Consider the following 27,051-nt stretch of genomic DNA (forward strand, 5'->3'; position numbering starts at 1 on the left):
ATGCTGTGTTTTTGGTTTTAGAGAGTGCAGCTTTTACCTGCATAGATGTGATTACAGGGACTCTGCATTCTTCCTGTACAGATATGGGCCCTTTAGGGGATGAGAGTGTGGTAAAGTTAGCACTGAACCTATCTGCCAGGATGTTGGCTGTATCGGTTGGTTCTGTAATTTTCATGCCATTGTGCTGTAACTCAGAGCAGACCTGGGTGTTGCCATTGAGATTCTTGACATAGCTATAGAATGCTTTGTGAGTGCCCTTAGAATCAGTGGTGATTTTGTTTTCATAGCTAGCTTTGGAGGATCTTCTAAGGGATCTCAGCTTCTTACTGAGGCTGACCAGGGTGCTTTTCCACTCATGGGATTTTACTCTTTTTTGCAACAATTTCTTCCTTCTGTTGTAGAGTTTGTTTATGGCAGGGGACCACCAGATTGGCTTCCTTTTTTTTTGAGGATAGCATCTTGGTTCTGTTTGGGATAGCACGATCCATGCACTCATGTAAGTGTTTATAGAGTGCATTTGTATAGGATTCAGCAGTTGTAACTGTATTGTCCACCTGCATGGGTGTCATGAAGTTTGCCACTTCTGTCTTAAGAAGCACAAAGTTGGCTTTGGAGAAATATTTTACTGTGGTTTCCTTAATGGTGGGTAGGGCTAGGGTGTGGATATCTAGGGTGATTAGCTTATGGTCAGATCTGACCAACGAGTAGTTGCCTTCAGGTGTGGAACACCCGTCACTCATTTTGGTAATAACTAGGTCTAGGATATTGTTGCTCCTGGTGGGGGTATGGATAAGATGATCCAAGGCATTGGAATTTATGAATTCCAGAAAGTCTTGAGTGACATAGTTGGTACATGAGTAGTTTTCCCAGTTAATGGTGGGGTAGTTGAAATCACCCATTATTAGGGTGTTTGGTTGAACCCTAATATTTTCCAGTATATCAAGAAATGAGGAGTGGGAATCCTGGGGCACAATGGGGGAATGCAGTTTTGCCCAGATTTAGTTGCACTTGGATAACCTCGGATGCATTATGCTGCACAACTAGCCTGGGGGTGTGCATATCCTTAATGAATATGAGAGCTCTTCCATGTCTCTTTTCATGTACTTCAGGGAGGGACATCTCAGGTTGTTCACACCAACATGGACAATGACAGAGTCATATTTGTACTTGTTGTGGAGTGACCTGAGTGTATGGGTTATGTGGCAGATCCAGGCACCCGACAGGCAGCTGACAGTAACCTTTCCTTGTTTAGCCTGGTGAGGGGGACATTAGTGTGCCTGACTATAGAGTCACCTATGACTAGTGTGTTGGGTATATTAGTTTATTGGCATACTATGTCTGTGGGCTATGTGTCATTTGGGTTGTGTTGGGGATGGAGGTTGCTTGCATTTCTGCTTTGGAGGTCTCTGTTGCTTGAGGAGATTATTACTAAGAGCCTCTATGAATGTTTTTGTATTTCTATGTGTGGATTTTGGTGGTGTAGGTTTAGTGGGACTATGTGATAAGTGTGGTGTGGTGCAAGTGTTTACCTTCTCCTCCTGACTGTCAAGTTCAGTCTTGGTTGGAGAGAGCTTTACCTCCAGTTTGCCTATATAAGTGTATCTCTCACATCTCTCACAAGTTGTGGTGTTGGATGGTAGGAGGAGAGGGTTGTCTGTGTACATGAGGTAATTGCTACATTGCCTCAAGATGCCCAGATTCATCAGATAGACAGGAGAGAACACTGGGAGCTGACCCTTGGACATGCCTGAATAAAAAACTACTTTCCTCTAGACAAGTGAGGAAAGTGAGTATAAGAGCTGTTTTTGTCTAAGCAAGTGAGGAAAATAAGTACAAAACCTGTTTTCCTCTAGGTAAAGAAGAAGGTTGAGTGCTGTAGTAATTTGAAGCTTATTTAGTGCTAACAACAAGTGCTGAGCAATAATAAGCAAATTCAAGTGCTAAAACTAAGAATCTGTACCTGGATCTTGTGGTAAATAAGCTACCAAGTGCTTACCGCTCCCACTGATAAGCTAGAATGCTTCCCTCCAATATAGAAAGGCTGGGGGCTCAGAAGCTTAAAAACAGTCCTGGATACAGTAAATCTGTATCTGGACTAGACTAGTTACAGGAAAGGTGGGAAACAAGTGCAAACGTGGGCTTTTAAACCAGAAGGTTGAAAGAGATAGAAAAACTGCCCAAATGGCCAATAAGCTACAATTTCTGGGCCAGAAACCACTCTTGTTGTAGATAGGTTACCCAGTACTTACCACTCCCACTGATAAGCTAGAAGGATTCCCTCCAACACAAAAAGGCTTGGAGGGCTTAGAAGCTTACAACCAGTCTTGGATACAGCACATCTGTATCTGGACTAGACTAGTTACAGGAAAGGTGGGAAACAAATGTAAATGCAGGCTTTTAAAAAAGAAAGTTGAAAAAGATGGACAAACTGCCTAAACAGCCAATAAACTACAATTTCTGGGCGAGAAACCACTCTTGTGGTAGATAAGTTACCCAGTGCTTACCACTCCCACTGATAAGCTAGAAGGTTTTCCTCCAGCACAGAAAGGCTTTGGAGACTCAGAAGCTTACTTACTCCAGGATACAGCAAATCTGTATCTGGACTAGACTAGTTACAGGAAAGGCAGGAAACAAGTGCAAACACAGGCTTTTAAACCAGAAAGTTGAAAGAGATGGAAAAATTGCCCAAACGGCCAATGAACTACAATTTCTGGGCCAGAAACCACTCTTGTGCTAGATAGGCTACCAAGTGCTTACCACTCCCACTGATAAGCTAGAATGCTTCCCTCCAACACAGAAAGACTTTGGGGCTCAGAAGCTTACAAACAGTCCTTGTTACAGCAAATTTGTATCTGGACTAGACTAGTTACAGGAAAGGCAGGAAACAAGCTTAGAATTTTTTTTCGGAAAGTGGAAAGGGAGAAAGGAGAAACAGAAGCTAATTCAAAATTAAGGACCTAAGTGGCTTGCCCTTCACAAATGTTCTCTCTGTATTAGGTAGAACGAGCTAGTGACACTAGACTGGGATAGAGCTGAACAGATGGGACTTGTAGGAGTGTCTGAAGTCAAAATATGATCTCACTGTACTGGGTTGAGTGAGAAAATGGGATAGACCCAGGAGGAGTGTTCAAACACAAATTTATAGAAGGGGCAGGGAATTCCAAAGCCACCAAGACTAATACCAAAACAAGAACAGGGAGGGAGGGCAGGAAACTAACTGCAGATACAGAGAGAGATCACAGTATTCCATGAAACAATTAAATAGAAAAATAAATAACTACAGAGAGACACAGACCACAATATTCAATTAAACAATTAAATACACAGAAAAATAAAATGCAGTACAATCTTTAACACTGCAAGTTTGTACTTAACTCAGCTAGTAATGCAGTTGATTGTAGGTATGTAGCAGAAGCCAAACAATTCAGATATTGAGCAGTAATAAACTCAAATATATGTGACTAGCACTTATAAATACAGAGAAACCCTCTAGACTAAGAGTTTAACACTGAATATCAATGAAGTGAAATACAATAAAGATATTGCCAATATACTGGTCGACAGATTCAGTGCTAACTTTACCCCTCCCCCCCAAAGGACCACTCACAATACCAGTAGATTGCCAGGCACCCTGTATTACTGCTGCACAGGTTAAAACAGCACTGTCCAAGGCCAAGAATACAGCGTATATGGGACCTGACAATATCCCTGGCTATGTTCTACATGAACTACAGAGTGAACTGGCACCTCACCTGTGTGCCCTGTTCAATCACAGCCTCACCTCAGGCTTTGTCCCTACCAAATGGTGCACTGCTACAGTCATCCCTCTCCACAAAGGAGGAGTGACTACAGACCCTGGGAATCATCGCCCAATTAGCCTGACGAGTCTGATATGCAAAGCTATGGAACGCATCATCATGGAACTAATAAACAAGGATATAGGGAATCTCTAAACCCTGTATCCTACACAATTTGGTTTTGTGAAGGGGAGATCATGCATGCTCAACTTGGTCAACTTCTTTGAGTCAGTCACTAGAGCTGTGGATGAAGGCAAGGTGATTCCTACAGCCTACCTTGATCTGGCCAAGGCCTCTGATACCATTCCCCACTCTGGAATCATAGAAAAACTCACTAAGCTAGGCATCAACCTCTATATCTCTAGATGGGTTGCCAACTGGCTCACAGATAGAACTCACAGTGTGAAAGTATCTGACTCCAAGTCAGACTGCTGACCAGTCATGAGTGGAGTCCCACAGGGTTAGGTCCTGGGTTCTCTCCTGTTTGGTATGTACTTCTCTGAAGTCCAGGCCAACAAAAAGGGACTCTGCCTGACAAAGTTTGCAGATGATTGCAAGTTGGGAGCTATTATTAACTCCCCAAGTGATGTTGACATCCTGCAGAAAGATCTCAATGACATCAATGACTGGTGTCATAACCATGGCCTTAAGCTCAATGCCAAAAAATGTGTTGTCATCCCCCTTGGGAAAAACCCATTTCCCTTGAGTTACCACATTGATGGTAATCCACTGAACACAGACAGCATTAGAAGAAATCTGAGAACACAGATTAACAGCAGCCTCTCTTTTAACCACCATGTTGCCACTGTGGTCAGAAGGTCCTTCTATGTTGCACATCTCATTACTAAGGGTTTTGCATCCCGGAAGAAAGAGGTCATTGTCTCCCTCTACTCTTCCCTCATTAGGCCAGTCATCAAGTGCAATGCCCCATTTGGCATTTACCTCACAAGACACCTGCAACAACTGGAAAGGCTGCAAAAGTACCTCACAAAGAGGATCCTAGGGCTTAAACACTTGTCCTATATGGACAGACACAAAAAACTCCAACTGTTCTCTGTCTCATATCGCCTAATTAGAGGTGATGTCTGCTTCATTTACAAGGCCATGTCTGACTCAGCTCTGTTAGAAATGTTACATCTAAAGAAATCCCAATCCCTCTGCACCACACACTTTTGCTGTTTCTCTCTCTCTCTCTCTCTCTCTCTCTCTCTCCACTACAGGGATTACTGCAATCAACAGAACATACTGGAAGGACAGGTTTATAACCCAGAGACTGCCCATGCTATGGACTAGACTTCCCATACATGTCAAGCAGAGCACCTCACTGGCCCTCTTCAAGAGAAATCTTGATGAGCGGATGGGAAATAGAAAAGTTCTCCCCGGGGATCACTCCAGTAGCTCTACTCAACAGAGGCACTAGGAACTAAGGTCAGGTGTCATGATGACAGGGTAATCCTATGGGCTAGGCTTTTAAAGGCTCCATGGCCATTAATGTAGTACACACCTATGAACCTATGGAGTGCATTCAGACATCGGATCCACACTCCGAACCTCTCACTGCAGAACATTTGACCAAAGGCATTGTAAATGGGGGTGGAGGGGTCCAAAATGGGAATCCCTTTTAATTATTGACATTATCCTTTCTTCCACAGCTGAACTGTTCTGTCTTGCAACAGAGTAGAGCATCAGATGTGGACAAAGCCTAACATTGGGGAGATATATAGGGACAGATCGTAGATATGCCTATTAAAAATCTATGAAGTCGGTGCATGATACATTTCACATTACCATGACTGTTCTGAAGGTGGTGGGGTTGGGGTCTGAAACTAATATGTCTGTCATGACTTTATTACGCTCACCTTCAGCTATTTGCCAGACTAATGTAGATGTTTGGAGGAACAGAATAAACACTATGATGGCTTAAATCTTGACATTCTGTGTAAATCTGCACAGGTGACAGGTATGGCCCACTGCTCACAGGGCCAGATGCTAGTTCCATAACAGTTGTTCAGCAGGACATCATTACAGCAAGTCTTGATGGCACATATCAAGCTTTCAAAATCATCTGTCCCATTATTACAGACCAAGTACTGCATTCAATTACATGCTGACATGTTTCACATGCCTGTTTCCCTTGTTTGATTTCTTTTTTTTTTAGTATTATTTTTGTTTTTTACTATTATTTCTGTTTTTGCTGTTTCTCTTTCTCTCTCTCTCTCTCTCTCTCTCTCTCTCCACTACAGGGATTGAGCTAGTTTGAATAGGTTGCAGCTTGGCTTTTGTAGGTGATGCTCATAATCAGGTGATGGTGTCCCCCACTTGTTAATTGCATGCAGGCAGCTGTGTAGTTCTTCCAATAGCCAATGTCATAGCAACCCACTACTATATATGTCTACATCATGTGGGCATTGTCCCTTTGCCTTTCCTGTATGGAAGACATCTTTGCTGTGTATGGGCAGCAGTGTTACAGACAGCAGGTAGAAATACCTCTTACAACAGGACTTGTGGACACAGGCCAAGTACATGTTTGTATAAGGTTCCAGACCTAGGGACAGTGTGTGATTATTGCTGTTATATGCATTGAATACTGCTAGTTTTATAGGGTTTGTGTGTACATGCTGTTATTCATGGAATGCAGTCTGTCTGCATAGCTCTCAACTGTGGGCCTATCCACATGTTGGCCAGAGGATTGGCTGTTATGTTTTGTCTGTTCCCCACACAGGTCTTGTCCCTGACATATCAGTGGCATTCTCTCCATTTATTGCTATCAGTATATGGCAACATCCATTTGTGTTTCTGACTTCATATTCCTGAGTAAGGGTATGTTGCAACCAATCATGTAACACCAGCAACTTTCACAGTGTATAACAGCAATACCTGAAATATGGTCCTGTGTTTCAGCCTATGGCCTCACTTATATACCAGGCTTTGTCCATATGTCATGTAGTAAGAGGCTGATAGGTAATGGCATATGCAGTTCTGACATTCCTGCTATCATTCCAGTGATGCACACTCCCCACACAAATTGTGGGGTAGGGTCTATATATATGAGGCCTACAGCTGGACAAAACATGTCGGACCCTGTACAGTCTGGAGGTCAGTGTATGGAGACTACTGTTATATGGACTTGTAAGACATTTTATGGGGGAGGGGTAGGAAATATTTTTAACCTAGACTGTTGCAACATGGGAGGGATATCAGTAATAAGAAACATTAAGGTATATGGCTGTACAGTTTCATACATTTCACCATGGGAACAATGGTGGGCTACAGCTTACTGTCTTACACACAGTTCTGTTTGTCAGTGTGATACTGATGTTTTAAATTAAGCGTTGTTATATAACATACTTTTACATTGTGACAACTGATACTTTCCCCCCTAGAGGATGAGTATAGAGTGTAATTGGAGGATGTTGAACTACTAAGTGTTGCTTGATTCTTATCTTCAAGGCAAGTGTGTTTTCTACTGTTGTACTACTTGAAGGCTTTAGCCTAGACAGCAACATATATTATGTTTTGCAGATTACTGTATCATATGTTTTCTTTAAGAGTTGCATTAATCAGTTATTATGTATTTCAGATACATAAATGCTATAAGAAATGGCATAAACAACTGAAATAGTACACAAATAAACATTTCTTTGTATGCAAACTGTGTGTGGTGTCATGTCCTTTGCATTGTGTGAAGGTATAAGTTTCATGCAATAATTCTCATTTGTAAGAAAGAATCAGACACTGGCCATTTGAAAAGGCACCTGCAGGATATATATATATATATATATATATATATATATATATATGAATATATATGTTTATTGCTCCCACATTGTACACTCCCTATGGTAGACTGACTGGTCTGCATGATATGTTAGAGAAATCATCCCACCATCATTTAGCTGAGATGGCTTACTGGTAAGTTCTTGTGGCTATGTTGTGCATGGTTCTGGTTCAAGACTTGCAAGTGCTGATTATTTTGTTTCAAGCCAGAATAGTTCAGCTGTGGAGGAAGGGATAGAGGCAATAATTACAAGAGATCCCTGTTTTGGGCCCCTTCACCCCCATTTACAGGGATCCGATGTCCGAATGCACTCTCTCTCTCTCTCTCTCTTTATATATATATATATATATATATATATATATATATATATATATATATATATATACATTTTCCCTACTGTTGAATGACTGCACTACATGATATGTTTGAGAAAACATCAGACATCTCTGCAGCTTAGATGGCTTAGTGACAAATTGCTATGACAGACATTCCTAGACATATTTTTATGTAGCACAGTGTGAGAAACATGGTTGGCATAACAGTACTATTCTGATATCATATGTTACTGAATGCTACATGTCAGGCTATATAATATCAAAGTAAACACTACCAGTCCAGGATTTAAATCTTTATTGCCAGGCAGTTACAGTTTTCATATCTGAAAGACCTGTGGGGGGAATGTTTAACACTACCTGACTGTTTCTACATATATTCCCAGATTCCTATGTAATATTATGCACATATCTCTCAATTTCTTAATGCACACACTCTTGACAAAGCTTGACAACATGGGGGTACAAATAGGGACATATTTTGAATATTGCTCTAATAAACTTTTAGACATTTGCTAGAGTAACACAATTTGTTTTAAAATACATTTTCTGAAGGATTTGAAGTCCGACACTTGAATATAATATATGTCATTATCCAGTGACTATAATCCTGAGATCATCCCACTGATTTCCCAAGAAAAAAGAGGAACATGCCAAAAATATGAGACAAATATCTGGACATTCTGGGAAAATATGTACAGTTGAGAGGTATGATTTATGCATACAGCTTACTACCACTCCCAGGATTCAAATCATGGTTGTGTGTGCTAACAATGCAACAATTTCTGTTTCATCAGTGAGCTATTTAAACACCACTGTCTGTTCCTTCAGTGTTTTCTTTCGAAGTCTCTCTTGGTTGTACAACCTGACCTTGTAATTACAACGGTCTTATACAGACATTCCTAGACATATTTTTATGTAGCACAGTGTGAGAAACAGTGGTTGACACAACAATACTATTCTGATATCATATGTTGGTGAATGCTACATGTCAGACTGTACAATACGAGAGTAAACAGTCCAGGATTTAAAACTTTATTGCTAGGCAGTTACAGATTTCATATCTGAAAGACCTGTGGGTGGAATGTTTGTTAACACTACGTGACTGTTTCTACATATATTCTCAGATTCCTAATTAATATTATGCACATACCTCAGTCTCTTAATGCACACACTCTAGACAATGCTTGACATCGTGGGGGTACAAATAGGGACATATTTTGAAAATTGCTCTGAGAGTTGCTAGAGTAATAGGATTTGTTTTAGTATACATTTTCTGAAGGATTTGAGGTATGAAAATCAAATGTATGCCATTATTTACTGACTACAATTCTGGGATCATCCCAGTGATTTACCAGGAAAACAGAGGAACAGGCCTAATACATGAGCTAATTATCTGGACATTGTGCAAAATACAGCTTACTACTACCACTCTCAGGATTTGAACCATGGCTGTGTGTGCTAAAAATACAACAATTGGGGCATTATCACAGTGAACTATTTAGAAACTGCTGTCTGCTCCATTTAGTGTTTATGTCTAAGTCTCTCTTGTTTGTACAATCATACCTTGTACTTGCAATAGTCTTATACAGACATTACTAGACATATTTTTTATGTAGCACAGTGTGGGTAACAGTGGTTAACACAACATTACTATTCAGAGACTGCAACACTAAATGCCAAGCAATACTAAAGTAGACACAACCAGTCCAGGATTTAGAACTTTATTGGCAGGCAGTTACAGTTTTATTGAAATATGACCTATATGGGACTATTATTGTCACATTGTCTGGTTTATCCAGTACAACCCATACACATTTTTATACTGCCAGGTGACTTTCTAATACTTTATATTTATTTGGTATGACTACTACAAGCAGGATTGTTACTCACCAGCCTCGCGACACAGCTTTTGCAACCTGCTAGCATAGGTTTCTTGATTCAGACCCCACTCAGCTGCAGCTGTAAAGAGAATAAAGAACTATTTCGGCATACATATCCATCACATGCACAGGCTGGACTTTAGTAAACAGCTTTTGATTTGGATACTTACACAGTGCTGGAAAATCACCCTTCTGCCTTGCTTCTTGGACCCACTGGTCCAAGACCTCCCTCTTTCTCTGCTTCAAGTCAGCATAGTGGTGCCAGACCTGCTCACCAGTCTGAGGGATACCAGTGGCACTGGTGAGATCGTGAGCGAGATGGTCCCAGGCTTCTGCTTTATATTGGGAGCCCTGGCACTTGCCCTGCAGAAGTCTCTCATCATGGCTCTTTACCAGGAGTCCTACGATGACCTTGGACTCCTGCATGCCCCAGCACTGCACCTGAAAGCGTATGCTCTCTCCAACTCCTGCCATACTGCCTACAGTGGGAAGCTGCAACTAGTTATAAGCTATATTCCCACCTGCGGGGTTTAACTATGTCCGATTTCCCACCCTTTGCCATGATTGGATGGTTTTGAATATGCTGAGCTAAGCTAAGCTATGGGCAAACCTGCTTAGCTAAGGTTGGCAGTGTTTAAAGGGGCAGGTTCAGCATTGCTTACCAATGGGCAAATCCACTTAATTGGGCTACTCAGTGCTTAGCAGTCATATTTGCACAATGCTTACACCTGGTAAACAGAAATGTGCAATGCTTAGCATTGCTTTTTTTTTTTATTTTATACACTATCTACTGTATGGGATTCATTCATCATTTATTACATATTAGAAATCTGTTTACTGTCCCTAACATCCCCCAATGCACTTTCATTACATTTATTCCTGTGTGACTATACTGTATGGGGTACTTGTGTTTATATGGGACCTTCACAACTTTATTACACTGACACCTCACATCTGAACTTACTACAGTATTCTGGTTAACAAATATGTTATTTCATAGCTAATTATAAAAAAATGTTATGTACTGCTTTCACATGTAAAATACAAAAAGGTCACAGTGGGGATCGAACCAGGAATGACTGTTTACAAAGTGCACATTCTAACCATTACACTATTACAACACTGCTTAAGTTGGATGTCTCTTGCTATTTAACTTCTGGTGCTGTTTAAGCTGGACTAAGTGTAGCTAAGCGACGGGCACACCCTCACAGCTACGCTTAAACTTTATCTCAGTTACTTTAAAAAAAAATGATTTGTTGTGTTTTTTATTTCTACCCTTCTGAATATCCCTGCTAATGCTAAACCTGTTATTCTATCAACTTTCTGCTTTGTGGGATGATTGTCCCTTATGGCTTTGTCCAGATTCCTTACTCTGATGGGTTGGGAGGTGTGCGCTATGTGCTTATGCTAAACCTGTTATTCAATCAACTTTATGGCTTCACAGGGATGATTGTCCCTTGTGGCTTTGTCCAGATTTCTTACCCTGATGGGTTGGGGGTGTTACAAGTGTTCTCACTCATTTTAAATTGCCAAATGGCAATTCTGGAGTGCAGCGGGTGTGTGTATTGTGAGAGGTCTGCTCTCAGACACACCCACTGCACTCACACACAGAACTGTGTCCATTTTAGTGAACCTTCGTAATTATGCATGGTGTGTTGCCATGCTGCACAGGAACAGTCCCTGCCATGCAGGAATAACTTATTCCTGCATGGCTGCTTGCTGAATCCTGGGGTTTGTAGTTTTAAACTAACACATTTTTAAACCTGTGCAGTTATTTATAGGATTCTTTAGGAACAATGAAATGCAAGAAAGATTCAGAAGGCATAGGGTTAAGTCTAACTTAAGCAATTAAATGCACTTAAGAAGCTGTGCTTGATTATAGATCAAAAACACATCAGATGACAAATCTGAAATGTTATAAAAGAAGCTGTGTACTTTAAATTTGTTTATTCTGATGAATTTCTGTATGGTACTTGAACGAAAGGCGCTTCAATAAATTTGTGGACGCTACTATTCTTCAGTGGAGCCTTTCTGTTATTCATAGGTGGTGTTATATGGCATATTGACTGCTATGTCTGGTAAATCTATTAGTATCCACTAGTGTAGTCTTTACTGTAGGCTAGAGATTGGAATGGGATGGAAATACAGAACAGGCAGGCAAATCAGAAAGAGGCAAGTCTCCATACAAACTAATAGGGAGCAGATGCATCTGAGTGTACAAGATGGCCACTTACTACTGATGACATTACACTCCTGACATCTGGTCTAGAGGGACAGACCTGAGGAGGACTCTCTGGGGAGTATTGTGTAAAGGATCAAGGTAGTCTGTAAGGTATCCTTGAAAACTTGTAAAGGAATTGCAGCTGTTATTCGGTAAAGAGAAACTGACAGATTTAACCCTGCTTGTATGGTTACTAGTGCAAGGACAAACACTGATATTGGCCAAATAATATTCTATTTTTGGGTAGCTTTTAGAAAAAAAAAACACACAATGGGCTGGATTGAGGAGGTCCTACATGGAGTGGGGGAATAGTGCAGGAGCTGCTGCACGCAATATGGCCACCAAGCAATCCAGGATCGAGCTTCCAGGATGTGCATGAGCACTCCTACACTATTCTGGCACAGACACCACTGTTATATGCTAATTACTTCATTTGCTGGTGAAAACCATGCAAATGAGGTGAATTAGCAATCCAGGAAGCAGGCACAGGCAGTTGTCCATGCCTGAACAGTGTATAAAGCAGAAATGGATCCAGCTAGTAGCTGAGTACATTCCTGCAAATTAAAAAATGGAGGCATGACAGCTTGAAAGAAAGCATGTATTATAGTTAGTAGGCATGCCAATGGCCAACTATATGTCAATTGGCATGAAAAATAATTTGCTTCTTATAAAATAAAACTTTTATTATTTTTTGGCTGATGTCGGCTGTTTAAGCATAGGGCAGCGGTGTGCAAATGGGAAATCTGCATTTTGCCATTATAGTCAACGGCATGCAGAATGAAAACAATACCAGGGAACAGTGGTTGCTAAGGGGAAAGGCTCAGTGTGAGTACAGTAACTATGGACTAAGGCAGTGGGGTATGCAAATGAGGGGAATCTTACTGAATCCCAAATTTCTTCTAAGTGTCAGACTGCACCTAACCGTGTAGGTGCTCTAATATGGCCGTATAAGCATGAGAAGCAAATGACATCAAAAAGGGGAGTGTCATGCTTACTCTAAGCACATTAGAGCACTGTTGCCCGGGTTTGTGTGCAGCTAAGCATAACTAAGTGGGGTGTGTCCTACTTAGCTTCTCTATGCTTAGCTAAGCATGTTCACAGCCAGGGCAGACCATTTCCTTTTCAGCAGTGTTTACACTTGCTGAACAGGTAACTGTGACGCGCACTGGGACTTAAACAAACCAGAAAAAAAAACACAGGAAATGGCAGCACTGTGTATATGCAATCAAGGGGGTGTGTCTGAGGCTGTATAGCCTTGCTTACCTTGCCTAAATGGGTGTGTGTGGCGTGCACCAGAATTTAAACCACAAAAATAAAAAAAGAATACAGGAAATGGCAAGTGGAACAAGAAAAAAAAAGGGAAATAGCAGAATAGTGGCACTCAAATACAAGTAAAAGAGTTGGCAGGTGGAATGTATCATATTCAGCCAATCACGCAGGCAGCATCTGCAACACACCACTATAAACTATGCAAATACTTTTTAGGCTGTTTTTTCCCACAAACTCTATACCACTGGTGTACACAGATGGGGAAATTGTACCTGATAAAACTAACAAAATGTTAGGGGCTGCTGTCACTCTCATACATCAGTATGTGAAAGAGGCTGAGGGTGGTGAAGAAGACAATGCTGACAACCACCCCAGACCTATGAGGAGGAGGAGAAGAGTGTTCAGGCCCAGGGTAACCTACCAGGGGCTACATGATCTGGAGATAGTAGAGCATTACAGGTAGACAGAGACATACTGCAGCAAATTGTGAACCTGTGCTGGCGTTACCTCACATCCAGAACAAACAGTGGGGAACCCATCCCAGTGGATACCAAGGAATGTGTAGCTCTAAGAATACTAGCTACAGGTACTTTCCAAAGAGCAACTGGTGGTATCATGGGGGTCTCACAGGCATCTGTGACCAGGATACTCCAGTTCCTGGATGCCATGCGAACACATGCCAAGGAGCACATTAAATTCCCAGGATGCATGAGGAGCTGACTGGCAATATGCATTTCTTCCACCATGTAGCAGACTAGCCGGAGGTACTGGGTGCCATAGACTGCACGCACATCCACATCAAAGCACTAAACTGGTGACCGAGGTAGGGTCTCCATAAACCGCAAGGAGCTCCACTCCATCAACTGCCAGGTCATGTGTGATGCCCAGGGCATTATCATGAATGTCTGTGCTGTCTGCCTTGGAAGCTATCATGACTCCCATATCTGCCATTCCTCTCAGCTATATCAGTGGTTGGGCAAGAGGGACATCCCGTCTGGCCATTTAGTGGGGGATGCTGGCTATGCACTGGAGCCATGGATGATGACATCCATCAGAAATGCACACACACCCACACAAGAACACCATAATGAGGCACACACAAACCAGGATCATTATAGAGTGTGTGAAGTCATGGTTCCGCTTCCTTGACATATCTGGTGGAGCCTTGCAGTACTCTCCAGCCACATGTGCACACAAGGTCATAGTATGTGCCATGTTACACAATATGATCCTGCAGAAAAAAAAGCTGCAGCAGGAACAAAATGTGGAAGGGCCACACAGCCCCCCACCATTGCCAAGGCCTCCACAGGCACAGAGTGACTTGGAGGAGGAACATCCTCAGCCTGCCCCTGTAGGCAGAAGGAGGTGTGCCCAGTATGCCCTGGCCTTGGCAAAGAGGCAACGCATAGCACATACACTGACACTCTAGGGCCCCAGGGACTGATCTCTCTCTCTCTGACTCGCACATAAAGTAAAATGGATGCCAAACATCACACCACCTATACCTGACCATGTATAGGCAGTGTACTGTGTGCATCTGACATAGTCAGCCCTCAAGCACCACCCTCACAACAGCTGCAGGTACAAGGTAAGCCAGTCTCTGTAACAAATTAAAATTATGGGGTGGACTTTTTTGATAGCATATCTATGGTATTGATCAAGCATGTAAGGGAATGGGGTGGCTAACTGCGATAGCAACAGACAACTGATAGCTCTGTGGGACAGCAGGATGTGTATCCCCAGTACTGCCCTACCCACACCATGTAGTGCCACCTTAGTCGACAAATACCACTGCAGTATATGTGGTGAGCCAAATAACTGGGGGTCATAGGTCACATGCATGGATGTCAAAGTGGGGGTCCCATACCCACCACCATTCCCACACAGCAGATCAGCTGTAGACAACCAGACAGAAATGCCTGGCAACGGCCCCCACATGGCGACACCCATAAAATCCCCACCCACAGACTTTTACACAGTGATATTACAGCAAGTCTGGCAGTGGCACTATGGCTTTGAAAGGTAAGAAGTCTGAAACTGCAAATGTCTATGACAGAACATTCTGACCTGTGATTGATACTGTTATGCCTGTAGTCTGAAAGATAGGGCACACCACCATGCTACATGGGGACAAAACGTTAAGCAAATATCAGCACAGTCTGTGTCAATGTGTAACGTGTGCAGTCATGTCACACCACCATAGTCCCATAGAAATGCAGTAACAAGCTCCTAGACTTAAGCAGCATCTAGCTGTCACCCAGACTGATGGTGCAATAGTAACAGAAAGCAATTGTCAGTAACACCCACAGTCAACTTACTGGTGCCATCCCAGGGGTGTCTCCTACTGGCAGCCTGGGAACATATGATCATCAGAAAGCACTGCCCTGCTAGAGATGGCCTGGATCTGTCACATCTGGCCTACAGGCCTCTGGCAAATGCCTATGCCTTACCCACAGTGCCCTTTAGGAAGTGTCATGGGGTCCACAACACCAACATAACACAGTCCACAAAATGCAAAGAACGGCCATGCTGACAACTGCTAGGAGCAAGCCTGCCAGTCTCAAGGAGCCCAACATTGGGACAAAGCCATGACTAATGGGGTGATGAAGGTCCAAAGAGAAGGACACTTGTGAAATATTGCTCTAATAATATTATAAAGTTGATGGAATTATTTGTAGTAGCATGGAATGTCTGATAGATACGAAGTCAGAAACTGCAATGTCAACTGTCTGTAATAACTGACTTCAACACTGAGTGACTTGCAAAGCACTTTTGCTGGAAAACCCCACTTGTTTGAGTAACCAAGATATATGAGTCATGGATGAGGACATTCCATGATACTCTGTACAGTCGACAGGCAGGGCTAGGATTTAAACATGGGAATGCCCCCACTGCAGGCAGGCCTAAACCTGGAAGATGGTGACATGTCTGCACCCACAGAACCCTGGGCCACACCCATGGGAAGTAATACACCTCTCCCTGATCACTCATCCTGTGCAACATCCTGACTCCAACATGTGGCCATACAAGCAAAATGAGGTGAGCCATACATATGTATGACAAACACACACCTGCAGGGTAGTCAAACAATCTGACACACACAAGACCCTCCAAGTGCAGTCAACCATTGAGGAGAGCCCAATGCAAAGAACTGGTAGCTATAGCCAAACATATCTGCCCAGGACACACAACCCCCACATATCCTATCCCCTACAAATATATCTGGAGTCTGCCTGTCACCCTGATCCTGTCTGATTTATATTACCCAACTGTAGACTGGAAATCAGACCAGGCCAGAACATAAATACACAGAGATTCCACCATTATGATATATCACCAAGGTCCTGGACCATTTCCACAGCACCAGCAGTCAATTGCTTGTTGACACACTCCTCAACAGGCTGGATAGTGCAAGAATGCATAGCATTTGGCCCATAAACCTTGTGTGCGTATCATCCATCCTGTATTCCTCTGGTAAATTACTGTGATGATCTGAGGAGGTATGTCATTGGGTACTGAAACCATACATGACAGTGTCAAATGACATATATGACAGATGTCTGGTAAAACCAGCCCTGTAACCCTTGCAACCCATACATTACTGAAAGAAATTGTTACAATCATCGCATGGCCCATTGTCCCCACATTTTGATAGGCTATCTCCATATATCCTGCATCAACAGGTTGACAGTTATGGCTGTAGCTCAAAACAAACAGGACTGGAGTACAACAATCCCTGGAATGGAGTCCCACATGTACTATAGAAGGACACACTAAGCATGCTCATACACTTAGAGAAATGTCAGTAGGATCTAGGAATGAAGAGTGAAATGTCAGTAGGATTTAGGAATGAACATGCATTCCCCACCCAGTGCACTTTCCATTGCCCCACCTTAGCAGTCCTGAAGATGTCTTTCACTATAGATGTCACTTTTGTTAGTCCCAGCCCCAGAAGCTCTGTGGTGCATGTGATAACTGCATAACAAGATAGTACAAATAACTAGTAAGGTAGGAGTTCTAATCTCAGTCTTGGCAAATGTAAAAGTGAGTGTGTATGTTCACAACTAAAAGCTTTTGGGTTCATTCAAAACAAGTATATCTCCCCTTTCCCCCCTTTAGCAGTCCTGCAGATATCAGTCATCTTAGAAGTGCCTTCCATAAGGCCTTAATTCCATAAGCTCTGTGGTGCGTGTGATAATTGCATGACAAGATAGTACAAATAATTAGGTAGAAGTTCTAATTTCAGTCCTGGCAAATGCAAACGTGTGTGTGTTTACAACTAAAAGCTTTTACATCCATTCAAAACAAGTACACCTCCTCTTTCCCCACTTTAGCAGTCCTGCAGATATCAGTATTCTTAGAAGTGCCTTCTGTCAGGCCTCACCCTCATAAGTTCTGTGGTGCATGCAGTAATTGCATAACACAATAGTGCAACTAGCTAGTTAAGTAGAAGTTCTCACCCAGTCCTGACAAATGTAGAAGTGTGTGTGTGACAGTTGTGTGTGCAAGACTGAGGGAGATGTGTGTTTGTTTATAGGTGAAACAGTTTTATGTCATTCCCACCCACGGCACTTCACAATGCTCCCCTTATCAGTCCAGATGATGTAAGTCCCTCATCAGCAACCTTGGCCAGCTGTCAGCCCTGTAAGCTCAGTAGCGCATGTGATAAATGCTTAATACTATACTACAAATGACTAGTTTAGCAGGGGTTTTACTCTTCCAGCAAATGTGTGTTTGGGTATGTATGTTTGTAAGTAGACGTATGTTGATATGTTTCCCACCCACTGTCCTACTTTATCAGTCCTGCTGATGTAATTCCCCATATCAGCACCTTTGGCCAACTCTCAGTCCAGTAAGCTCTGTAGCATGTGTTAGGTAGGGGCTCTACTCTCACATCTGGCAAAATGTATGTGTGTTTGCTTGTAGGACAAAGTATTTGGATATGTTAAACACCCATTGCAAGTGTGTGGTAGATAATGGCCTAGGAGCTTTAACAAGCCAAGCACATAGAAGGGCTCTGCCATTGTGCCACCCGATGTTATGTCCCAGTGCCTGTATCAAGTATAGCCACTGCAGTGATCCTTGGGGTGAACTGTCCATTACTCATCAAGATTTTTCTGGAACAGGATCAGCTAGGTGCTCTGCATGACATGTATGGAAAGTGTATTCCAGGGCATGTGCAGTCTCTTGGTGAGGGACCTGTCCCACTAGTATCCTGTGGTGATTGTGGTACTGAGGTACAGGTCTCTACAGTGTGTGTGTGTGTGTGTGTGTGTGTGTGTGTGTGTGTGCGTGTGTGCGTGTGTGTGTGTGTGTGTGTGTGTGTGTGTGTGTGTGTGTGTGTGTGTGTGTGTGTGTGTGTTGTGTGGATGGATTTATATGTAGAATTTCTAAACCAGCTGTGCCAGGCATGGCTTTATAAGTCAAGCACAGATAACTGCTCATTAGATGATATGACACAGAGAATAGCTTGGATCTGCTGAGTCTGTCTGTGTAGAATGTGTGTTTAATGCCTAGGAACCCCTTTGTGAGGTGCTTCTGTGGCTTGCCCAGCTGTAGCTGGTGTCTAGTGAGGTACATGGCAAATGGGACATAATCCTTGAGAAGTAGTCTAATGAGGGAATAGTAGACAGAGATCATTACCTCTGTCTTCCTGGATACAAAACCCTTGGTAATGCAATGTGCCATATAGAATGACTTCCTGACCATAGTGGCAATGTGGTGCTTGAAGGAGAAGTTGCTACCAACCCGTGTCCCCAGATCTATTATAATGCATACAGTGTTCATTGGGCTCCCATTGGTATGGTACTTACTGGGAACTGAGTGTTTTACCAAGGGGGGTGATGATGTATATTGTGGTGTTAAGCTTCTGGCAATGGTTTCCACACCATTCAGTGGTCTCAGTGAGGTCTTTCTGTGAGATGTGTGCATCACTTGTGGAGTTAATGATAGCTCCCAGCCTGCAGTCCTCTGCAAACTTGGTCAGCCAGAGTTCATCTGTGTTGGGCTGGACTCCAGAGAAGTAGATGCTGGACAGGACACTATCCAGTACTGATCCCTGTGTGACTCCCCTTGTGACTGCTTGCCAATCTGACCTGGAGTTTGCCACTGTCATACTTGTGTGCTCTGTGAACCAAATTGCAAAACAAGTAATGATATATGCGTTGCTGCCTAGTTTGTGGGTTTATCAATAATCCCTCAATGAGGAATGGTATCACAAGCTCTGGACAGATTGATGTAGGTGGTATGCAGTGCCTTACTGTCATACACAGCCCTGGTGACTCAGTCAAAGACATCAACCAGGTTGAGCAGGCATGATCTGGCATTCACAAAGTCAAACTGTGTGGGTTCAGAGTTAGGAGATCACCTATATCTTGGAGAGGGATGACTGTAGCAGTGTGCCATGTTTGAGGGACAAAGCCTGAGGTGAGGCTGTGACTGACCAGAGCACACAGATTTGATCCAAGGTCACTTTGTATGTCATGCAGAACACAGTCATGGATATGTTGGTGTCCCATGGAAGCTGTTTTCTTGCCTGTGGCCAATGCAGGTCTAACCTGGCCCGCAGTACTGCTGGGTGTCTGCCATTCACCTGCCATTGTTATTGTACACTTGTGGTGGGAGAGAGGGGTAACGTTGGCACTGAATGTGTTGCCAAGACTGTGGCCAATGTCTGTTGTCTCAGGATGGGAATTAGCACTGTGCAGTAACTCACAGCACTTTTGTGTTTAATTCTGTGGAGGTTCTTGATGTAACTGTCAACGGCCTTTGTGATTGTCAGTGTCTGCTGCATTTCTGTCTTCATAGATGCCTGTAGGGGATTCCATGAGGGATCCCAAGTTGTGTTTGAGGCAAATAAGGGGGTTCAACAATCATGGGATGCCACTTTTTTCTGCAACAGTGTCCTCCTTCTGTTGTACACTTTAGTAATGGCAGGGGAAAATCACATTGTCTCCCAGTGTTTGGAGGACAGTGTCTGGGTTCTGTTGGCTATGGCTAGTACCATGCATTCATGTACCAGTCTGTACAGTGCATATGTGTATGATTTGACAGTCATGCAGCTATTTCACTGTCATGGGTGCAGTGAAGTCATCCACCACTGTTTTTATGGCTGCAAAGTCAGCTTTGCAGAGATTTTGGAAGGTGGTTACCTTTTTGGGGGGTGTGGCTGACATGTTGAGTTCCATGTTGATTACAGCCTGTGTGGATCTCACCAGGTAGGGACTGACAACTGTGGATGAGCAACAGTCCCATATTTAAGTAGTCAACACAGGTCAAGGTTGTTGCATCCTCTATCGGGGGTCGGTATGAGCTGGTCCAGGACATTGGAAATGATGAATTCCAGGAAATGTTGGGTGACTGTACTGGTGTTTGGCTACTTTCCCCAGGTGATTGAGGGGTAGTTGAAGTCTCCTACTATGTCAGTGTTGCGTTGGGCTTTCAAAGATGACAGGGTGTTGAGAAATGTGCATTGACAGTCTAGGGACATAGATGTGGACCCATAGCAGGCTATGGTCTGGATTGTGCTATTAGCCCAAGGCAGTTGTACTGGAACTGTCTCTGATGCATTATGCTGGGATACTAGTCTGGAGGTGTTCCTATCCATAATGAATATGGAGACAACACCACCTACGGAGGTGTGGTGTGGCCCATGTTTGTGGGCTGAGAGCTGTGGAATGCATTACAGCCTGTTACTGTAGGGCTGATGTATGTTGCTGTGAACCACCTCTCCATTACAGAAGAAATGTTAATGTCCTCCACTCCAAGGGTTGCTTCGAGTGACCGCATCCTGACAGTTAGATGTCTACTGTTGAGCAGCATGACCCTCAGATTGCATACATGTCTAGCTGTTATGGTGGTAATCACATTTGGAACACTTTCTAATAAGGCATTATAGGGCTGGCAAGACACTTAGCCAGTACCTGGAAACCCAGGGCTGACAGATGTTACAACATCTGTGGCAAGTCATTGAGGTCTGTCAATCATTTTATCCCAAGCAGAGAGATACTGGATCCCCTGAGAATGACACAAAACACATAAGCCAATGTTGCAGTCAATTACCTGTTGATAGTGCTGCAGCATCATTCTGGGTGATGGCAGTATACTGCTCAGTGCTACTGTCACACCTGTCTGGACCATATAATCATAGAGTTCAACCATGTCTCTTGTCATGTAGTCCAGGGAGCTGTGTCCCAGGTCACACACATCCACATGGATACAGAGTAATACTTGTAGTTGTTGTGGAGTGCTATGACTGGCTGTGTCATGTGCTGGATGCTGGCATATGATAGATATTTGGCTGTTACCTGCTCCATATTCAACTTAGTGAGTGGGATATGTGTGTGCCTAAGTATTGAGTTACCCATGACCACTATATTGGGCAAGGTGGTTAGCCTTAGGAGCTTAGGTTGAGGGGCACACTATGTAGGTGAAGTATGTGCCCCTTGGCATGTGCCATGTCATGGTGTCTGAGTGGGTGTCTGTCTTGCTGGTCTGTGCTATTTGGGTAAATGTCCATTGAGTACCTCTGTGAAGGTGGGCGTGTGGATTTTCACTGTATCTCATGGCTGTCGAAGTGGGTGTCATGGTGAGCTATGTATTCCACATGGTGTGGTGCAGGTGTTGATCCTACCCTCTCGACCTGCTAGTCCAGTCTTTACTGGAGAGTGCATATGTCCACATTGGTTCATATACGGGTAACTCTCACAGGCCTGAGTATTTGTAGTTTAGAGGGGAGGGCTGTCTATGGACATGAGGCAGTTGCAACAGTGCCTCAGAATGGACAAGTGCATCAGGTTAATGGGTGAAAGCACAGAAAACTGCACTTCAATCTTGTAAGGAGGGGTGGACATAACTAGTAAGTACTGGAGCTACTTCTGTGATGAATGAGTACTGCTGATGGCTCCCAAGTGTGCCACACTTATTGATACAATAACCTCGTAAAGTGCCAATATATAATGCTATTTGAAGTGCAAGACAGAAAGAACTAGCACAATGTAAGGGTGAAACTGAAGGCAGACTTTCTGCCACCTGTAATACTTTACCTCAGCTGTGCAGTTATCAGCAGCTTTGGCCAGTTGAACACTCCTTAAGCTCTGTAGCACGTGCAGTAACTATGTAACCCTATAGTAGACATAGCTAGATAGACAGGTGTTCTAATCACAATACTGGCAAGTGTGTGTGTATCATGCACTGTCTGGCTTATATAATTTTTGACTTGTGTACTACCCTTCACATTCCCCTCACCCCAATTTAGTATTCCTGTTGATGTCATCATCCTTAGAAGTACCTTTGTACTAGGTGAAAATGTATAAGTTCTGTGGCGTGTCTGATAACTGTGTAGCACTATACTAGAAATAACTAGATAGACATGAGTTCTGATCTCACTACTGGCAACTGTTTGGATGTGAGTGTGTGCTTGTGTGAGAATCATGTAGTGTGTGGGTTACACTATTTTTGACCTGTGTATTACCCTTTACACTTCCCCACGCTCCAGTTTAGTAGTCCTGTTGATGTCATCCACCTTAGAAGTACCTTTGGAATAAATGAAAATGTATAAGATCTGTGGCGTGTCTGATAACTGTGTAGCACTATAGTCAAACTCACTAAATAGGCAGGAGTTTTTATCTCTACTGGCAACTGTTTAGATCTGTGTGTGTTTATGTGAGAATCATGTAGTGTGTAGGTTATAGCATTTTGACTTCTGTACCACCCTTTACACTTCCTCACACACCAATTTAGTAGTCCTGTTGATGTCATCCACCTTAAAAGTACCTTTGGAGTAAGTGAAAATTTATAACCTCTGTAGCATGTTTGATAACTGTGTAGCACTATAGTAGAAATAACTAGATAAGCAAGAATTCTAATCTCACTACTGACAACTGTTTGGATGTGTTTGTGTGCGAATCATGTAGTGTGTGAGTTACACCATTTTTGACATGTGTACTACTATTCCACTTCCCCTCACTCCAATTTAGTAGTCCTGTTGATGTCATCCACCTTGACTAGGCAAAAATGTATAAGTACTGCGCTGCGTCTGATAACTGTGTAGCACTATAGAAAAAATAACTAGATAAGTAGGAGTTCTAATTTCACTACTGGCAACTGCTTGGATGTGTGTGTGTGTGTGTGTGTGTGTGTGTGTGTGTGTGTGTGTGTGTGTGTGTGTTTGTGTGAAAATCATGTAGTGTGTGTGTTATATCATTTTTGACTTCTGTACCACCCTTTACACTTCCCCCACTCCAATTTAGTAGTCCTGTTGATGTAATCCACCTTAGAAGTACCTTTGGAGTAAGTGAAAATGTATAACCTCTGTAGCATGTTTGATAACTGTGTAGCACTATAGTAGAAATAACTAGATAAGCAAGAATTCTAATCTCACTACTGACAACTGTTTGGATGTGTTTGTGTGCGAATCATGTAGTGTGTGAGTTACACCATTTTTGACATGTGTACTACTATTCCACTTCCCCTCACTCCAATTTAGTAGTCCTGTTGATGTCATCCACCTTGACTAGGCAAAAATGTATAAGAACTGTGCTGCGTCTGATAACTGTGTAGCACTATAGAAAAAATAACTAGATAAGTAGGAGTTCTAATTTCACTACTGGCAACTGCTTGGATGTGTGTGTGTGTGTGTGTGTGTGTATGTGTGTGTGTGTGTGTGTGTGTGTGTGTGTTTGTGTGAAAATCATGTAGTGTGTGTGTTATATCATTTTTGACTTCTGTACCACCCTTTACACTTCCCCCACTCCAATTTAGTAGTCCTGTTGATGTAATCCACCTTAGAAGTACCTTTAGAGTAGGTGAAACTGTATGAGATCTGTGGCGTGTCTGATAATGGTGTAGCTCTATAGTAGAAATAACTAGATAGGCAGGAGTTCTAATCTTCCTACTGGCAACTGTTTGTATGTGTGTTTGTGTGCGAGTCATGTAAGATGTGGGTTATACAATTTTTGACTTCTGTACCACCATCTACACTTCCCCTTACTACAGTTTAGTAGTCCTGTTGATGTCATCCACCTTAGAAGTACCTTTGCCTAGTTGAAAATGTATAATCTCTGTGATGTGTCTGATAGCATAGTATTACAGTAGAAATAACTAGATAGGCAGGAGTTCTATTCCCAATACTGGCAACTGTTTGTGTGTGTGTGTGTGTGTGTGTGTGTGTGTGTGTGTGTGTGAGGATCATATTTCGTGGGGCTTATACCATTATGATGTGTGTACGATACACGGCTGGTGACAACCTCCTGTTGCCATTACTTTATATAGTGTGGTAACAGCATCTGCCTCACATGCAGCAAGTTAAACCATTGCACAGTCCTCTGTACAGATGAGTCTGGAATATCCAGATGTTTTTAACCTATACATGGTCAGAAGTGGTCTGTGTGCCTTAACAATGCCCATGTATGTGATATTGTAACCAAATAGGTCACATTGAGTGCACTGACACATATGTCAGCATCAGGTATCATACCTGACTGAAACATCATGCTGATATGACGTCTGCCACCCTCTCAGGTGGCCAGCCTTGTAGGTGCAATCCATGAGTCCAGATGCTTGGTTTTACAAGTAAACTGTTCATCTTATGGGTCACATTAAAGGTTGGAAGAGGTGTGGACTGACATATTGTGGTCCTGCTTTGCATATATCAGAAACACCCTGCATTTTAATAGGGGTGTGTATACAATTTATGTACACTGTATACCAGTAATGTGTCACACATGTCCCTACCTTAGGCCGTTTGTGCAGCCCATTTTGCTGGCATCTGTCCAGAAGTCTTGAACTAACAAGTTGTGACGTATGCTACAGGAATGTTGAATTCATCTTAGATAGGCCCCAGTGGTGACCACTGTGATGCAATCCAGTTAACCCCACCATAAATGAACATGCACATAAAGCAATATAGCTATCATTGATAGTTGTCTGCATGGTAAATTGCATGCCCTTCACATGCCTGGGGTATTGTCAGGCCACAACAGAACAACGTCATACTCACCTGCTTCAGGATGCTGTCCCATATGCAGACCAGAGGGTCCTAGGTAGTTGTGAGAGGGAGGTCTTGTCAGCAGACTCACATGTGGCCTTGCTACAGGATGGATGCAGCATGTCTGCACAATTACAGAGCAAACCTCAATAATACACAATATTCTGTCCTCACCATAGATGTGCACCTCTGTGCTTTAGCAAACCCCATCCACAACTGCAATCGGACCTGATACATGGATGTAGGTACAATACAGATACAAGTATGTCTGATACATTAGTGTACTAATCCCCACTGGACTCTTACCTGCATGCTCCCTGTCCATTGTGTGTGTGCCACCCACCTCCAGCATGTTGGCCTCTTAAACCTGGTGTTGTACTGGAATGTGTGCCCCAAGGTTGGCAGGGGCTCATATGCTACACAACTTGGTTGTGTGATGGACGACAAAGAGAAATGTGAAGTAATTTGTATGATGTGGTGATGATTGTACCCAAGGGTGGCAGAGTGCTCATTGCAGCAGATGTCAATGGACATGTTGGTGAAGGGAACAGTGGATCTGTGGAAGTGATAGGTATGCATGGTGTTAAAAGGAATGCAGACGGTGAGATGGCAGTGGAGTTTGCAAAACAGATGGACATGGCTGTGGTGAATATGTACTATAACATGAGGGAGGAGCATAGGGTGAGTTATAAGCCTGTAGTAAGATGCGCACAGGTCAAATATATCCAATGTAGGAGGGCCAGTTTGAAGGAGATTGGAGACTGTAAAGTGGTGAAGGGTAAAGTGTATTTAGGCAGCATAGAATATTGGTCTGCAGGATGATGTTAGTGATCAAGAAGAGGGAGAGTGTGAATTCAGCAGCAAGGATCACATGGTGTGAATTGGAAAAGGGTGATTGTGAGGTGGAGTTCAAGGAAGAGTTAAGACAGACACTGGGTGGCACTGTCAATTTACCACATATCTGGTTAAGTACAGCAGAGCTACTAAGGGAGATGGCTAGAAAGGTGGTTGGTGTGACATGTGGATGGAAGAAGTAGTACAAGGAGACTGGGTGGTGGACTGAGGAAGTACATGACAGTATACAGATAAAGAGGATGTAGAAGATGGCGTGAGACTGTCAGGGAGATGAGGAAAGTAGACAGGAGTGTGAGGAGATGAGGTGCAGGGCAAAGAGAGATATGGCAAAGGCTAAAGATGAGGCATATGAAGAGTTGTATGACAGTTTGTGAATTACTGGCTGGTTGTATTTATCTTTGCTATGTTCAGTAATTTTAGTTGTTCTGCTAAGAGGTTGTTGTATGTCTGGCCATTGTGTATGGCCTATCATGATTATGTAGCAGTGCACTGTTCACTTATTTATATAGACTGTGTGTGTCATGGGTCCTTTTGTATCTAACTGTGCATGCTGCCCCAGTTATGGGTGGTCTATCAGTAGCATATGTTTGCATGGGCATTTTGAGACATGTATATATATATATATATATATATATATATATATATATATATATATATATTTTTTTTTTTTTTTTTTTTTGAGACATGTATGTATATATCTATCTATATATATATATATATATATATATATATATATATATATATATATATATATACTTCAGTATTTATTGGTAATGCATCTATATATTGTTATACACATATATGTAACTCCATACATATCTCTCTCCCTCTCTATGCATATGTTTCTTTTGAGATATATATATTTGTAGATACCAATCCTTCCTAATTGCACAGCTTCTCTTCCTGCTAAATATAGCTCAGCCCTGGTAA

This window comes from Protopterus annectens, chromosome 1.part0 (assembly GCF_019279795.1).
Source record: "Protopterus annectens isolate FY-2018-M chromosome 1.part0, PAN1.0, whole genome shotgun sequence".
Taxonomy (NCBI): domain Eukaryota; kingdom Metazoa; phylum Chordata; order Ceratodontiformes; family Protopteridae; genus Protopterus; species Protopterus annectens.